Below are 6,765 nucleotides of genomic sequence, written 5' to 3' on the forward strand. Positions count from 1 at the left end.
TGCTTAAACAGGGCACGTAATACAGGTCAGTGTAATAACCACTCACTACTCAGGTTTCTAACATGAAGGAAGATACAGAATGGAACCATAATTCAGCCTGGAACTAATTCTGGAGTACAGCCAGACTCATGCAATCCATAAAAATTCCTGTGTCAAAATGATGTGTCCCATTGTCTTGATGCCTTGATCAAGGTTTCAAAGTTTCTCATTTTTCTCACATCTCCCACACTAACAAACTTACGGTGAACATATGTTAAACTAACTGCACCACCACTGAAGTTCTGCTCAAGAATCCACTCCTTTGAAATTTTTTAACCAGCAAATGTAGCAGTGAATGCTGTCCTTCTCTTCTGTACAAATTAAAGAGTGCCTTGAAAAGGTAGTGAAAATGCAAACATTATTGCAAAAATTCCCTTTGCCTGCAACACCTTACCAAGTTACATTCTTTACTTATCAGCCACTGATGAACTGACTACAAGAAAATAACAGTAACACCTAGCCCTCCTGTAAATAATCCTAAACACAGAGTTCTCAATGATCACAGAGGTCTTCAAGAAATAAATCACCATACCCTTGTTATATACTTAATACTTCCACATTTTTACTCAGGTTTCCCGTTGGAACAGAAACAAGGAAATCAACTTTATTAAAAGGATTTTTTTAAAGTTTATTTTCCCACCTCTTTCAGTTATTTGCATGAGAGAATCAGAATGACAATTTACCAGAGCATATGGAATATAGGTAGAATGCACAAGTACCCTGTATTTTCATTAAGTCTTTCCTAATCTCCTAAAAAAGACCCTGAAATAATAAGAAAAAACAATTCATATTGTAACACAGTAAACCTTCTTAAGATTGTTAAGTAACCTCTGCCCTCCTGGTGGGATATGGGTTCCCTCTTCCCCCAGCCATCAGATGGCAGATGCTCTCAAGCAGAGCAGCAGCAGTGCCCCTGGCAAGGGAGGAGCCTTGCTGGGAGATGTGTGCAGTGCCACACCTGCCTGCCCCGCTGGTGCACCAGCCAGGGGGGATTGGATTCCACAAGACAGGAATGCGTGGTTAGAGACCTCCAGTTCTCAGAGACTGAATACATATGAGGGCTATGATTTCTGAAGCCAAATTCTTATTAAAAACAATAGAAATTTGGGTGTACAAATCCCTCAGTCTCTGTCCAGCCAAAGCAATTCCTCTCCCCCCAGCCTCTAGCTGCTACCCATTGGTTAGCACTGCTGGTACCATTTTTTAGAAGGATTTGTTGCACAAAGAGAGAGACTTATTAAAAACAGAAAAGAATGTGTTGTGCCTCTGTAGCCAGAATCATAGTTTAAAAATCTGTGTGCCGTATTTTCCTGAATGCTCAAATGATACAAAAGAGTTATAAAGCCATAGGAACCACCTAAGCTCAAGCATATGGCTGGTTTTCATCTCCAGTGATTCAGAGGAGGTATGTTTACTACTGCATCTGGCACAGCACGCTTCCAGAAGAAACATTTTAAAAAGTCATGTTTTCGTTAGTATTTTTTTTTTCTTTTTAAACACTCCATTATTTATTGGTTCAAATTGGTCGTGATTTGTTTCAGTATAACAGTCTAAAACAAAAATATTTTCATCTTATTTTGTGATTATTTTCTTTTCTATAAATAACCACCGAGTTATCAGGCTCTTTAGAGTCCTCTTTTGTCTTTCCACTTCACTCTATAGCTGGACTGACTAAAATACAAGAAGGATGGTTACTTTTTTTGAGCTAACAAGGTGTAATTGTTTTCTCTGTTCAAGGTGAAATTCACCCAGGAGAACCAGCAGCCTAGTGCATATTTGTGACCAGACCCTGAACTACTTGTACAACCATTTCTTCTATTACTTTCTATTTAAGTAATGTGAGTTCAGTTAGATATTTGTGATTTTGCCAGGAATGAAGGAGAGGAAATAAAGCAGCCCTTTAAAAACTCTCAAAGCCGCTGGAGGACAAGTCAGCTGATGAGTATGTTTATTGCTCTTAAATAATTTGGGAAGAAAAGAGGAACCATTTCAGTGTTGAGAAACCTGTTAGTGAATAGACCAGACACTAGGTAAATTGCTATGTTTTCTTTTAATTTTTTTTTTCTGCTTTGTAGATGACTATCACACCAAGATTTTTTTTTTCTGTTACAATTATTTCTGAGATGAACAGAGACGTCCATTGTCAAAGCAGTGTCCCAGGGTGTCAGCTGCCTGCCTGCCAGAAGCCCAAATCCGTGATATTGCAGACATCCTGCCAAGTTTCAGCCAGTGATCCAGCCATTGCCCAATGCTGTTCATGAGCACTAATAAAACTGTCAGGTGTGACTCAGACCAGACCAACCAGAAGTGACTACTGGCTCTAGGGAAGGGCTGGGGAAACAGGGACACAGGAAGTATTCTGGACAATCTTCCTAATGGAGATGAAAAATAAATCATCTCAGACCATTCTATTTTGTTCCATGTTTATGGCCCACAGGTTAAGGGAGAAAAAGAAAATAGGATCTTAAATTTAGAAAGATTGTGACACAAGCTGCACAACATGCCCTCAGCAATTTCATCGGGAAACCAATAGAAGAAAGTTCTTCAAAATACATTACCATATGATTCCTGGATGAAAACTGTATTATTATCACTTTGTTTTGAAAAGATTGACTTAAGCCCAGCAGAATGGTGGAACACAGACTTCAAATTTGCAGAGCATCTGGCTGTGAAAAGTAGAAAAACCTTCACAGGACAGGTTGAAAGGGTTGTCAAGTAACCCATTGCCTGTGAAACTGGTGGGATGAAATAAGAAGACCAAGCTCTGCCCTTCAAGAAAATCAAATGAACAGCTACAAAGTAGAAAAAAGCAAGTTAGCTAGAGAGCTGTAGATGTTTGAAGTATAATTCTCTTGAAATATGGTGTTCTATGAGAGGTAACTAATCCACACCTTCTGGCACTTGTGATACCTCAAACCAAAAATAAAGCCCAGTTTTGAAATACATCTTTCCAGATTCATGCAGATTTAGTCCAGAAAAGAAAAAAAGAAAAAAGGTTGGAATATATAATCTAGGAAGAAAAGCTGAAAGATTTGGGTTTGTTTAGTCTAGAAAAGAGACTGAGGGAAGACATAAGTCTTCAAATATGCAAGATTCTGTAATAAATATGACAGTGATCAACTGTTCTTCAGGTTCAGCAAGGTTAGAAGAAGAGTCCTGCTTGCCGTGTGGTAAAAGAAGATTTGTTGGCTATATTAGGACAAACTAACTAACAAAAACAGCTCACCAAGGCTGGTCATGGAATCCTCATCACTGGAGTCCATTATGGAAAAGTTAGACACATCACTGTCAAAAATAGTCTTGGCTCAGCCACAAAACAGAGAGATGAACTGGTTGCTTGAGCTCCCTCCCATTCCTACACTTCTATGATTTACTAGGGAATATGCAGTTTCTTGCACAAGTCACTCTTTTTAGGGGTTTAGTAAGTCACATTGACTAATATATTGCATGCAAAAACCTCTATCCCGATGCCAAGTATTTCAAACTCTATTTAAAACTTTACCACTGTAAAAACTGTTATGTTCTAGCAGGAAAATACAGGAAGTAGTACTCTGCAATATTATCGTACCAAGGGAGAAGCCAAGTAATTTCAAAAGACCTTTCAAAATCTCATGTGTGACAACAAGGCAAGGTCAGAAAAGGCCAATGACATTTGTCTCAGAAGGTAAGAAAACCCCAACACAGTTGGGGTTGTCACAGTCTGACAAAAGCCAACACACAGCAGTGGCTAAAGGCTACATGGAAATTGATTCAACACACTGCTACAGCAGAAACTCTCTGGTGTCCAGGACATCTTGAGTATAAAAGCTAACATCTAACTAGCTGACACATTTCAGAAGCTTTCATCCTAAAGGTACCTGGGGATAACCCTGGTGAATTTATTAAGCATGTCAGACACTTAATAAGGAATCCCTGAATATTTAGAGCATTGCATTAGAAAAGTAATACTATTTTCTGCATCAAACTAGAACCAGCTCTTTGCAGAAAAGCACAGGAAGCACTCACAGATTTTAAGACCCAGCAATGAGTCCATTACAGACCCACTGACAAAGGCATTGCTTCATACCATGTGTGACACATCTACTACAAAGAACAAAATTCCTGTCTCAGACCTTACACATCACTGAGTAAACCAAAAAAAAGAAAAGGAAGTCTTCTCCTTTGCCAAGAATGAGAAGAAATGTTAAAGACAGCCATACTACTGACTCTGGCAGAAAATACTCTTTGAAGAAGCGTGGTGACTCCACTCTACTCTAACAACTAATGAAAACATTAGCAAAGGCCACTGAAGGCACAATATCATACTGTTAAATTCTAGGACAAAAATCAATTAAAGCTAAAATCTTCAACACTTGAGAGATGTTATCAGCTCCACAAAAAATCCACTGAAATATTCATGATTATCTGGCGAGGCATAATTCATAAAAGTACTTCAAAATCTTGCAAACTTCAGTGGCAGCCAGGCAATTGGTGTATGCTGCCTTGGTCAGAAACTGTCTCCTGAGTTATTTGCCTTCAAAAGCATTTCACAAAAGTGTCTGATGACAGTACGGAAGAATGCAAGCTACCTGCAAGGATAATTCATAGAAACAATAGCCAAGGGCCTGAAGGAGCCCAGTTTTCTTGCTAAAATGTTTCAGGCAAGCTTTTGCAAAACATCTTTCAGTTTTAGAATATATCTACCATACAGATTCTGTTTTTCAGAGATCCCATTCCTGCATTCCTTGCAAACCCAAAAACACCCGCTGACATCACTGGGCAATGCATTGGCATCAGGAATACAGGACAAAGCCAACAGAGGTTGTGGGTAGCCAAAACTGTGCTGGAAACAGTTCATCCTGGTTTGGTAAAATCAACTTTTGAAATCACAGCTGGTTCAAAAATTCCTGGGGTGACCTTCCTGGGGTCCTAGCAGACCCCGCTCCCTTCCATGCTCAGTGCAGATGACAGCTCTTCTCAGCTCCTCAACCCTCACAAGCTTGGACCCAGAAATCCCTTTACCTACACTTAGGGAAGCAGTTATTCCTGCTTCCTGGCCCAGCCCCATTCCCTTACTCCCTGGCCCCACTCCCGGAACCAATTCATATGCAATGGGCTATGCATCCTGCTGGTGAAGAAGGACTAGGAGGGACTGTCTCAAAAAGATTTAAAATCTTATTAATGAATACAATATGAACTTCAAAGTCCTACTGGGGAGCCCTATTTGTGTAATGGCAAGAAAGAAAAACAAATGTATCCTGAATCCTGACACTACTAAAGGCAGTGGAGAGAAACACCCAGGGAACCAAGATTTCAATCAACAATTGATTTGAGACTTATTCTTGTAGTGGATGGAAGGAATCTGCCTGAGAGAAGCATAGAAAAGAAAACTCTGGATGGAAAGAAAACAGAGATCACAAAGGCAAAGTGCAAGGGTTGAGAAAAAGCCAGAGTGAATTATAACAAAAGCAGCTAAAACAAACTAACAAAACCATGTTAGTTAAAATGGAAAAAATAGCTTTGTTGGTATTAGCTTAATAGGCTTCCTGTAAAGAGTCAATGGACCCTTAATTTTCTGTTATTAGTGCTGTGCTTAAAGAACCTTATTCATCTTTTTACAACCCAGACATAGGACCACCATACAACCCCGGGCATATAAAGAGCAGGGACACGGCAGATTTCGGACTAACTCTGCTCTCAAACTGGCGAACTAGTTTTGGCCACTAGCTTGCAGGGGAGGGAGCAAATCCAGCCCTTGGCATGAAAATGTCTTATTCAGGTAATCAGGGTCAGTTGCTCCCATGCAGCTGTCAGAATCTTTGGGAGGTTAACCACCTCTCTTGTCCTGAGCATGTTATGATCAACTACATTTCTGAAAAAACCCAATTCTTGGATTTAACAGGTCTCATCCAGCTAATTACTGCTGAAGATTGTTGATGTGTGACCTGTGATGAAACCTGAGGAAAACACAGACTCTCAAACACAAAACTCTGTTGAGAAAATCCCTTTAATGCAGGGGGATCACTCTAAAGCAAAAGTCCTTTTCCTTTTGTATATTAGAAAAGAGTTGGCAGATCAGTATTATATTGTAAACTTGATTTCTCCCTACCCTGCACAGCACTGCACCAGTCTGTCAACTATAGCACACTCTTACCCCGTGAAGCAGGAAGATAGAAACATGATTATTATTTTCTTTACTTTTCAGGCAATGATAGTACACAGGGAGAAAGAAGAAGAAGACAGGTCAATGTCAGTATCGCTAAGAGCTTTAAAAAGATCAGTTACAGTTCTGAGTATTTTTTCTGCAAAACCGCCACCGAAATACAAGGACCAATTCTTGGTAATACAAGCTGTTTCCCCAGACAGCGTATCACTGGTACAAACTCTGTCAGACTTCCTGCCAGTCTCCTCAGATTTTGGATGATGTTCAGAGATTGAACCCTCTGGATTACAAATATTCATAGGAAGAAATCCCATTTTGCAGTTTTCCTCCTATTTGCCTTCTCTGCAATTAAATGTCTTCTGCTACTTAGTCTCTTCTCTACCTCCAGCAGAACATTCGTTTTCGTGCTTCAGTAGAACCAGTGTTCAGAGGTTCCAAAGAAAGAAGTTAAGACTCTAAAACCTCTCAAAATTTCTCTATTGTACTGTTTGATGGACAAGGAAAACAAGTTTTGACACTACGGGTGTTTTTCATTATGATGGGAAGAAAAGACCTGAAACTATATTTCCCAACAGGCATGACAA

Source organism: Molothrus aeneus, chromosome 6 (assembly GCF_037042795.1).
Source record: "Molothrus aeneus isolate 106 chromosome 6, BPBGC_Maene_1.0, whole genome shotgun sequence".
In the NCBI taxonomy this organism is placed as follows: Eukaryota; Metazoa; Chordata; class Aves; order Passeriformes; family Icteridae; genus Molothrus; species Molothrus aeneus.